Source organism: Coffea arabica, chromosome 6e, assembly GCF_036785885.1.
Source record: "Coffea arabica cultivar ET-39 chromosome 6e, Coffea Arabica ET-39 HiFi, whole genome shotgun sequence".
Taxonomy (NCBI): Eukaryota; Viridiplantae; Streptophyta; class Magnoliopsida; order Gentianales; family Rubiaceae; genus Coffea; species Coffea arabica.
In genome coordinates, this window is record NC_092321.1 from 33,143,046 (window position 1) to 33,155,389 (window position 12,344).

Below are 12,344 nucleotides of genomic sequence, written 5' to 3' on the forward strand. Positions count from 1 at the left end.
TAATTGGATGTGATGGTACAATGGTTACTACGTTGTCCTTCTATTGCAAAGATCCCAATTTCACTCCTTGGCAACTGCATTTTACAAAACTTTAAAAAATATTGAGGGAAAAATTGAAAAATTGGGAATCACTAGTTCGACTGGATTTACTGGTTTTGACGAATTTGACTGGTTTTGACGGCTTACTTCACAATATCAACTTTTGTATAGAATCGGACCAATGTCATGGCCGATTCGCCGTTCAACCGATCGAACCAGCCAGTTCGGTCCGATTTTCAAAACTTTGCCATATAATATAAGCATGAAGGACCTCCAGCCAGGTCAGATTTGGTCGTCAACTTTAGTATAGAATCAAACCGATGTCATGGCCAATTTGCCGCTCAACGAATCAAACCGGGCAGTCCGGTCTGATTTTCAAAACATTGTCATATAATATAAGCATGAAGGACCTCCGGCCTCAGATTTGGTCATTTGCCCATGTGGCATAAAGGGATTGGTTTCCTGATAACGTGGCAAGAGGATATTGGTGGCAAGTTTGGTTGTCCTCCATGTGTGTGTGCGTGTATTTTTTTTTATTTAAACGCTGATTTGATTTATTTTTTTTGTCGCAACAATAACATTAGTATAACTTACTTTAACATAATCTAAAGGAAAGGGGAGCGACGGAATTATCCCGTCGGAGGAAGCCACACTTAAGTGGTAAGGTGGGAGGTCAAGGATTGAATCCTTCAAGTGAACCCTTGGCCTCCCACCCCCACCAAAACTTGAATGTCGTGGTACCAACAGCCTAAGGCTATTGGCAAATGCTGATGTGATTGATTGGGAGAAAGTTACCTATTCCTGACTTTTGAGTGACAATAGCAGTGGTTACCTTTTCTCCACTCCTTTCATTAGCCATCTGACTCCCTTTCTCTTAACAATTAGTTTTTCTTTCTTCTCACCTTCCTCATCACAAAGAAAGTTGCAGTTTTTCTCTCTTTAGTTTGTTTCTGATGGATGACAACAAAATCAAAAAGTTGACTAGAATATTTGTTTTTTGCTTCAAAAACTCTTCTTGCTTCTTTTTTTCCAGAGTATCTTTATTAGCCTTTTAGTTCTTTTTTTTTTCTCCTATTATTTAGGAGTTTTTTTTTCCTTCTGATGGACAGCAACAAAATCAAAAAACTGGCTGGAATATTTTTTGCTTCAAAAACTCTTCTTGCTTCTTTTTTCCAGAGCATCTCTATCAGCCTTTTGGTTTTTTTTTTTTTCTCCTTTTGTGATGTTGTGATGTTGCAGGTATATAATTTGGAAATTTCCTCCACCATCTTCATGTGCTCTTGTAAGTTTCGTTTTTCCCTTTTGAAGCTAGATTCTATAAGGTTTTTTTCTTAAAAAAAAGTGTATTATTTAATACTACTCCCCATGCCTTTCCAAGTCTCTCAGTTTAAAGAAACATAAGAAATAAAAGGAGGAAAGTAGAAAAAGCATATCAATGTTCCTGAAATAAAGCACTTGCTCTTCATCTTGCTTTATCTTTATGAATTTCTGTCTAAATGTTTATCATGTGGGGTTTATTTTGTGGGTAGTTTGGTTGACCACTTCTATATATTTCTTGTTCAGTTTTAGAGTGTGTGGAAGGCAAATGGGTCTTTGAAGTTGCTGGTCCACCTGGTGGTCTTGGAGAATGTACCTCACAAAAGTATTTCTGAGATATAATTTGTTGTTTGATGTATCTTCATGCATATGTAAGAGAAGCATTTTTCATTTTTTTATTCATTTACATGTTCACTTTCCTTGCTCTAAGCTAACTAACTGGTCCAATCTGTTACAATGTTATTCTTTTGCTGTGTAGAAATAATTTTTTCCTTTTTTTTAAGTTTTGTTGTGATACTTGTAGTTCCACAAATTATTCGGTCAACTACTAATCCATGTTGCTGATTTGTGGCTTTTTTTTCTTTTTTTGTTTTTGCCAAGCCAAGGCTTCTTCACTAAAACTGAATTTTTTTGTTTTCTGACATGCTTTGAAATACGTTTGACTGCTAATCCATTGTGGATGAAGTAGGTGTTAATCTTCTTTATGATAGTTTTGAGCTCACAGCCATCCAAAATAGAGTTCTTAGTGATAGTTGGTGATCATCTTTCAGTTTTGTTCATTACCAAGCATTGTAAGGGATAGGATTTCCATTTTTGTATTCTACTTGCCAATGTGTATTGTTGCTTCACGAATAAGGTCTGTTAAAGATGTAATCACAAAAGTTTCTCATTACTCTATAGCAGCCTAATTTGTGTTGAGACGACCTTTGCCATGTACATGGTTTTACAGCCTGTATTCTCCTTCATTTATTGCATTGCCTAGAGGGCAATATATTCCCCTCTGATGGATTGCTGCTTAAGCTTATAGATTACCTCCTAAGTAATTTTCCAAGTTGGATTGTTTAGGAAATTTTCTTTTCCATAGTGTTGTCTGGTTGTAGATGCTTTATGGTATTCTCGAAACATGAGTGCTCTCTTAAATTATCCCGCCTACTTATGCGCATATAATTTGCTGTAGAAACTGACCTTTTGTTTTCTCCTATAATGTCTTACGTATTCAGCTTAACCTAAGCTTCTGTCTTTCAATTTCATTTGCTCAACATTAAAATCTTCTAATGTTTTAATGTTTTGCATTCATTTCTTTCCAATTCCACAGAATATTATGCATGGTGATATTAAACTTGATAATCTCTTGGTCACTGCTTCTGGGACTGTGAAGATTGGTGATTTCGGTATTAGTTAAGTCGAGGTAATGCACTGCTGTTTTCCCAATATTTTTTCCTTCAGGTGGATCCTTACTTGATAGAAGAATTACGTGTCTGTTCCTGCACACTGACATCTGGACATTGCCATATGTTCCTCTCCATAAGATCTTTGTCTCACTAAATTGACTGTAGTTTTTTCATCTTGTATATCACAGGGTAATTTTGTGCACACCTAGAATTGCCTTTCAGCAAGGCACTTAAGAAAGATTAAATAAGACAAAATGTTTTCTCTTGACTAAGAAAATGGCAAACAATAAATCAAGAAATAGTCTTTCTTTTTGTTATAGCACATCCATGTTACCTTTCCTTTGCTAGAAATAAGCCGCCATTTTGTTGGATTGTGAGGATCTCTTGTTGAGCAATATACTGTTCTAAGGGGTTCATTTTTGTGACTGGTGATTGTTGTTTTATTTTATAGCTTTGCCTTCTAATTTTGGTCTGTCATATTCTCTTAACCTGCTTTTACTTTTAGGATGATAATGGTGAACTTCACCACTCTACTGGGACTTCTGTTTTTACCACACCAGAGTGCTATTCAGGTAGTTGTATGACTGATGCTGAAAATATGCTAAACTTGAGGCTTCACTTCTAGATACTTACAGAATTACCTGGCCTAACATATTTACGTCTTTTTTTTTGGTATAATCAAGTTCAACCTATCATGGCAAAGTTGATGAAACATGGGCAGTTGGGTCACACATGATAATGTATTCCCATTGCCTCCTTACTTATGTACAAATAACCTGTAAAGAACATGAATGCTTGTTATTCTTTTTGTGCCTTGTTTATTTACTGGTTTCTATAGTTGTTTGTAATTGGAGATTTGTACTTTTCACAGATTGTTAATAACCTATTGTATATCCCTGATGGAATGAATCCCCTGCTGAAGGACTCAATTGAGGGGCTTTTCTGTAAAGGTTTGTCTCTGGACTATTAGTCTTTCGCGTCTTTGATTAGCTGATGATGCTCAGCAGTTGATTTCCACACACATACTGCCATTCCCTTCTTGTGCTCTCTTTTCCTTCTCCTATGGTTTTGGTTCATGTGAATCATTGAGAAGGAGATTAGAAACTTTGAAGACAAAATCTTTTCTAAAAAAAAATTTGAAAGTTAATAATTTTAATATTTATCCCTGATTTTTGGTGATGTATGGCAACGCTTGTACTTGATGGTTAGATAGAACTTGGTCAGGACGCTTGACCCATGAGCAAGGAAAGAGCATGCACTTGAAGAAAGAAACAAGAGATTAGGAATATTAGCTTTTCTTGTCACTGAGACTTGCAGCTTTCATATAGCATCAATTGAACTATTTTTCTTAAAAAAGTGTAAATTTCGCATATTTTGAAGATCTCTTCTTGTTTTCCTTATTTATTTGCTTATTTTGACATTGAGACTATTATTATAGATTGGTAGAAATTTATATTTTCCCCCAAATTTTGATTTTTTTTCTTTCTCTCGTATTTTCTTTTGGATTTTTTGTTCAAATGTTTGGTAATCTGGTTATTCTAACATTGCTTTCCTCCCTTCCCCAAGTTTTGTCTAAGACATGTTTGTATTTACTCTTACTTGGTTAATTAATTTTTCATTGGACTCTGTCACCTTAGTTCATTGTGGATTCACCCAATGTTTTAATGTTGAATTAAATTTTAGAGCACCCACGTTTGATTTGATATTTGAAAAACTTGGAAATATTGCTAGAATTGGTTCATTTGAGTTTAGCACATCTAATTATTTGGTGGCTATTTCATGGTAAGCAAAAGAATAAACTCTGTAAATAAATATGACTTCTTTTGCCAATTCTAAGAGACTTAGTATGATATTTTTGTCAGGTAGATAGCTTTACCTGAAGGCTGCTAATCAATACTTCTTAAGTTGTTGAAATTTCCATTTAGCTTCTTGACCATTATGATAACCACTAAGTAAGTTATCTTATCGTTTAGATTTTAATGTTTTTTTAATTCTTTTCATTCTATGAAATCTTTCTAATGTAGGCTATAAATATGAATCAAATCCATTACTCATCCTGGTGTGAGTTTCTAAACCCATTGTTCATTGTGAGATAGGTATAGCTTTTACACAAGAACGAAAGGAGAATCAGAATGAAATTGGAGCTCACTTCTTGTATGCATAAATTGCCATCTTGTCTGGCAGATGAGTACAAATGAAAAATAGAGGTATGTTTTCGCATGTTTGAATTTGATTCCAATGTCCTCAAACAAAATTGATTACTGTAAGTTTCCTTTGTCTCATCAAATGGATGGTGAAATTTTGGTTTTCATTGTGTAAGGATAAAGCATTTACAAGATTGTTATCTTTCTGATTGATACTAACTTGGTTGTTTTTCCAAGTTTGAAGAAGGTAAGATCATTGATGTGGCTTCCAAATTGGGGCTTCAATATACGATATCATGCTTTCAAGTTTTTAACGATTGTTCTTCAACTATTTGCTTTAGGAATTAATGCATTGAAGCACTTGCTACTGCTGCATTTTGTTCATCAATCAAAAAAGTTTAGGAACTCAGAACCTTCCAGGTATGTGCCAACTTATTTATCCCCTATTTTTTTGGTTGGTTATTTAAATTTCAGAATTCCACTCTCATCCTGATAAGTATTTAATTGGTTTGGGTCACAATTGTGTTTTATGGTTTTCCTTTTCATGATAACATGTAGCTGGCCTAATTACCTTCACACAAGCATAACTGTTCTACTACATTTCCCTTTTCTCAAATTTCTTTTGTAATTGTCAAGCATTTTTAGTTTCAAATATCAGTAAGAAATTGATATTAGCACCAGTAGCAATATAACACAATATTGTCTTAGAGAAGGTGTAATCTTGGCTTACAATGAATGATTACTGCTTTATTTCAATTTATATATATGAGATATATATTTGTATTGAACTGTGCAGGAGAGGTTCTCTTATTATTTGTCCTTAATATAATATTCATTTCTTTATTGATTTAAGAATGAGCAACTTAGAAGAGATGTCAGTCATGTCACTTGAGCTCAAATCTCTCCATCTTCATCCTCAACTTCATCTTTGTTTAGCTACAATACAAGATAGATAAACCACACTAACATACACAAAGCAAATGAACTAAGGAGAACTAGTGAAAGCTACATTTTTGTGGTAGTTCCTAACCTTCCAAAGTTATCAAAATTGTGTCTTCAAGCCACCTATTTATATATGAATTCAAGATCCAAATGAATTGTTAAAGTTGATGTGAAATGTTTCTTGAGATTCCCAAAATATGCTTTGGCAAGTCTCCATCCTGTTCTTTACAGCAATAACCAAAATTCTTTGTTGAAAATTACCTGTAATACCTCTAAAAAAAATTGAGATTGCAATTGTGCAAGTTATACAACTAACATGAGGTTACAAGGGGTAGTTACATGAGGTAGGTCACATAATAGCCTCGTAATTGCTTCCCTATAGGTTTGGCACATTTTGACAACTTCTGAAAATTGCTCTATTTTTCCATCAACTTGACCTACAAATTTATTAATGCTCAAAGACACACTAGCTCTTGAACAAAACATAACAGCTATAGCCCTTTGAGCTAGTTTGCCAATGCATCAGGAATCATGTTATTTGGAACTCTGTAGACTATTAAATGACATAAATACCCCTAACTAGTCAGAATTTTGTTTCAACTTTTGACAGTAGAAATTCATGACTGTATTTTAGGGTTTTGACCATGAAGACATTTGAACTGGATTTCAATGCCTCAAATGAAATATAGCTCTATGTCTTAGTTTCAAAATGGGTCAAGAATCATCTTAATCTAATACTTGTAGTTCAAGATATAGCTAAAATATCAAAAGGTGTCAAAGTTGTCAAACTTTTGTTCTTTTCCACTTGATTGCATACCATACTTCGGAAATTTTGCACTTCACGTTCACTTTAAATTACTTCAAATCATCAAGAATCATCCAAATTTCTTATCATTTCACTTGGTTTAATGATTGGATCATTAAAACCTACAAAAACATGAAATTTCAACCCTTTTAATCTACAAAAATGCAATTTTTTACACTTAAACTATAAAATGTAAAATTCATAGAAACCTAGTAAATTAGCTATGAAAATAACTAAAACACACAAAAACTAAGTAATAAAACATATTTAAAATACATAAAATACACACTTATCAAGTAGTATTTAAAGGGGCATACACTTTTGGACTATCAGGACTCTTATGGCGGGACACTGTAAATAGAATATTGATCTTCTGCTTTCTCCCTTTTGTGAATTCTCACCTTTAGCTGCTTCACCATTCTTCCTTTTCTTGTTACTGTTATCTTCCATTTCTCTTTTCTTCCTTCCTTGATTATCTGTTTTACCATGTCCTTCAACTCTCTAGAAGAGTTCCATGGGAGTTTTAGGTGCATTGTGATTTATCTTCCAAGAGAGCTGTCTTGACTTTACTCTATATTGAATGGCCATAATTTGCATATCCTCGATGGCTCTAGCAATGCCAATGGTTTTGTACCTGAATTTATCAACATTGTCCTAAAACATTTCCTTCTCTTCCTACTTCAACGTCATTAAGTGAGTACGAGTCCTTTGAATGCATTTTTTTTATTTCCAAACATAGTGAGGAAAAAATTTACCAATTGATCAAAACATTTCATGTCACCTTTCTTATACACTCAAAACCAATTAGAAGCTGCACCTTTCAACATTCCTAGGAAATCTTGATAGAGCATGGCATCTATTGCCTCTTGGAGGCACATCTTGGAGCAGCATGCATCCAGCTATTCCCATAGGTTTATCATACCAATCATAGAAATTAAAATGAGGAGCTTGCCAACATCTTGAGAGAGGTTCTAAACATAAGGAATCAAAATTGCAATTCTCTCAAAATACAAAGTCAAACTATTGATTAGCAACAATTTGATTTGACCATCAAGCATTATTGAATTTCCATCAATTGTCCTACTTTTGCTTAAAATAAAAAATGGTAGGGACCAAATTAATTTTGGTGAAAACATTAAAGACCAACTTTGTCACTCCCCAAATCCGGGTCCTTGGACTGGATTTGCCATGTGGCATGTCGTATCTATGAGACCTTACTCCCATAAATACAAGGCATCATGATCATAACTTAAAAAATTTTACTAAAATTTAAATCTTACAGATACCAATGAAATACATACACTTCACTAAATAACATCTACAAAATGCTTTACTCCAACTTCTTAGAATTAAACATCTATCTATTTACCTTTCTCAATTATCTTTTAAATGTAAACGAGTTGGCTTTCTTGATCTACAAGAAAAATAAATAGACGTGAGTTGAGTGACGTACACCCAATATATAGTACTTACTTCCCTGTCCGATCATGTAACTATATACATACTAAATACATTTGCAAATTCGGTCACATCATGCCACATGAATACATCAATTAAAAACATTTGTTATATCATTTCATATGTTACATAAATATATTTCATTGAGGGTGAGTGGTGTGACGGCCCCACCTCGCCCTAAGACGAACCAAAGGGTTCGGCGGACCGCCAGCCCAACTCTCACCAGGACTACGGAGTCGAATCACACAAACCCGATATAGCGCACAAACGAATCCCCAAGAGAACAATCAATTGAAGACTACTAAGTTGAGAAACATGAGTTCTACACCGTAAGGTACCATGGTACTTCGATTAAGCGCCTCAACGGAAATGAAAATGAAGACGAAAATGCAAATGGAAAGTGGACACATCACAATCCGATCAAGATACGGCCGGATTTGGAGAACAGTTCCCACCAAAATTTTCTTTCCTTGTTCAAATGCCGCGCTCGTCCGATCGTCCAATGGTTACAAGTAGCATCTCAACAAACGCAAAGGTACCATCTCAAATAAATACACTTAATGTACATGATAAAATACTTATATACATACATTAAAAATTTTACAATTAAAAGCGTGATACCTAATTAAAAGACAATAGGGTTTTGATTACACAAGAGCTAACACAAGAACGTTTACACTAGCTCAACCCTTTTCTCAAAATCACGGTTCAAAGTGTGGTTCCCTGTAAGGAAAACAAAGATAACGGGAAGGGGGTGAGCTTACGCTCAATGAGGTACCAAAATAATAGCAATTAAGAATCATGGAACTTCATATTTAATTAGTCACATATGCAAATCAAATAAAGAAATGAACTAACACCATAGATAGAAAGGATACTGGTGGCTCTCAGGAGCCTAAAATTTCCGGTTGCAGTACTTGATCCAAACCCGTTAACTCTCCGTCAACGTATGAGGAACAACCATGTCCGTAGACCTCCACTTTACACCAAATTTCGTCCACCAAACTTACCCCTTACCGGACCCGAACACCTCAACAGAAACAGAAGTGGTAATACTCGAGTATACTGGAATCAAGAGTCTCAATACCCAAAGATTCCTAGAAACAGACTACTGTGATTCGTTATCTAATCGACCTGACCCTTGCCGGCTCGACTCGAGTAACTTAGCCACAGGATTTGAGCTCAGAGGTCACAGACAGGTCGTTGGATACAAGCCTCCAAACGACGTTAGAACAGATACAGATACAGATAGCAGATTCAAATTCACATAGTAAATAGGCATACAGACAGACAAGAGAACGAGTGTGATAAGGTACAACCTCGTCTCAAACAGAATAAATAGATAGTATAGCCATTCAAATCACATATTGCAAGTACAGAAACCAAGTCAAGCAACAATGAAGGGAGTGGTACACTCACCAGTTCAAGTAAAATAAATTCAAACGTTTCCCCCCGAAGTACTAACCGGATCACCAGCACGTCCTAAAATGATCAAAGTAAACAATTATGGTTCCTATGGGAACGACATTCACAAATGAAACTCAACTATGAGTCGTAAGCCTAACCAAACGAACAACGAATGCAACGGTGCAAAAGCGTGATTTTGAAACGAAAAGGTAATGAAAGGACCTAGGGTTTGAACGACCCAAAAGCCCTTAATTTCTACCAAAAAGGCAACTCAAACTTAAAGGGACCAAACGGCCTAGAAAATTGGACAGCATCTCCCCTAAATTTGCTTACTTTTCCAGCCTACAATCAACACCAACTCATCTCAAATCAACCACAATTCTACATACAATTCATAAACATACCTTTCGGCATAACAACCACAACTGAAGCTACACTTATCGGATTGAAACAAATTTTATGGCTTTTCGAAGGTAATACATATACCAACATTTCTTATGAAGACCTCCAAAGCCAAATCAAGCATTTTCATGGTCAAAAATTGAAATTTCTACGAAAACAGAAATCTGTCCGCGAAACAGGGCTAATGGGCAGTCAAGGGTATTTTGGTCATTTCACATGTTACAGTACTTGGATCGAGTTGAAATTTTTCAGGCCGCTAGTTAACACCATTTTCTACAACTTTCATGTTTTAACCTAAGCCTGATTCGGCCTCTAACATGCTCAAATAAAGCCGGTCAAAACAGGGCAGATTGGAACCCTAAAATTGAAATTTCCGCACAAAACTGAAATTTTCCGCAACCAACTACAACTAACATATAAAAGCTTCATTTTACACCATATCAAGCCATCATTCATGGCCAACCACTAATGACCATATAAAATCAGAAAAATCACCAATAAAATCTGAAATTTAACTAACTCTACCTCAAACCACAAAATCTTCCATAAAATAGCATATTTAGCCACTACAAACTACTAATTTACCATTATTAGGAACAAAAGTGAGTTTCCAAGCAAAATACCTTAACACCTCAAGAAGGTAGTAGCTTAGGGGTTTCTCCTCCAAATCAACTCCACCAATACCTTGAAACTCCCTTAGCAAGTCACTTTGGTGGACATATTCAAGATTTAATCGGTTGGATTTCAAGATTTAAGCAAGAAATGGATGACATAAGTTGAAGGTTCCTCTCTCTTTTCTCTCTATGAAGTTCTGCCAAGAGGAGCAAGAATGAAGATGATTTTGGGTCAAATTAGATATTTGGTAAAGTTAGGGAATAGTGGTCAAAGTCAAGTTTGAATTAAAAAGTGACACATGGCACCTTGTAGGCTCAAAGTTATCCTTTTATCTCTCCAAGATTAAACCATCTAGGTAACCTCTAATTATCTCCTAACACCTAATAATTTAATCCCTTTGTGCAAAATTTAATCTAATTGGCCGAATTTCTCTCACTTAACGCATTAGCGGGTCCCACGTCCAATACACACTCCAAACTCAATATGAACTAACTTATATCAGGAAAATGAGTTAAAAACTCTATTCACTTATAAAATCTCTAGAAAACGCAATATCACAGGGTATAGTGAAGAAAATGCATGAGAGAAAATAAAATAAAAGAATATAAAATAAGAAAAATTTACGGGTCCTCACACTCTCTTCCCCTTAAAGAAATTTTGTCCTCGAAATTTCCTTCTCAACGGAATCTACCAAAATCTGCATTAGACGGCGGATCATACCTTCTACGTCCTCAGACGAGTCAGAGGCCTGAAGTTGCTCTAGGGAATTCACCCGGACCGGTACTTTCGATCCAGTCCCTTTCCTCTTCGTCTGTCCAGGGTTAGTCTTGATTGGTTGCTGGGTTCTTTTCCCATCGCGTAGTACAACTGGGCAGTTAGCAACCCAATGATTGGCACCCCCACAACGCAGGCATTTTCTCCTTCTTTTCCAACAATTCACCATAGTATGATTGATTTTTCCACAATAGCCATAAGATAGGTGTGGAATTGAGATTTGATCTCCTGGTGAGGCCCCTCTCGGAGTATCTTCTTTAGGTGACCCCAAAATTCTCACACCACTAGTTCCTCTACCTACCTTAGCGAGTGGCCTACCTAGATCACCTTGTTCTTGCCTTTGAATTTCACTAAGTGCACCCATTTTCTTTGCATGGAAGGCCTTCACCTGTGCACCTGAAATTTCTATCCTTTGGCTTTTTCTCTAGAACTTCCGTAAAAGTATTAATTTGTGCCCTTGCTAAAGTTTCTGCTAAAATCCCTTCGCATTGCCTTTTCAGTTCTATGTTCTCGTGCAATAGCTCAATTTTCTCCGAGTAATCATATTTCCATTGCTCTTCCTAGTACTCGGCTAATCTCTTTTGAACCTCTACTTCGTTTCGAAGAATCTCGATCCCTTTATACCTACCAACCAAGTGTACCATCTCGCGGATTCGGTGGAACTCAAGTGATAGCCTGCCAGGCAAGTTAATGAATCATAATAAGTAACTTGGTATAAGTGGCAATCTAACCATATAACTGTTAAGTTCCTTTGCTCCCAATTCAACCACAGAAGATTAAACTTAGATATGCTCAATTGAAATAGGTGGGAAAGTAGAACATAGTTAGGACAATATCTTATGATACTATACCACGTATCACGTATATATACATTGAAACCTTAAAGCATATTTCGTATATCAAGAGTTTCACACCTTATGCCAAATCTTTGTTTCCAAAATCTCTCTACCTACGTCCAAAATTCGCAATCTCAGTACGCTAATAATCAAGCCAAGTTCATACGGAAACAATAGTGGATAGGTATCAAGGAATTATAGACAAGGGTAGCTA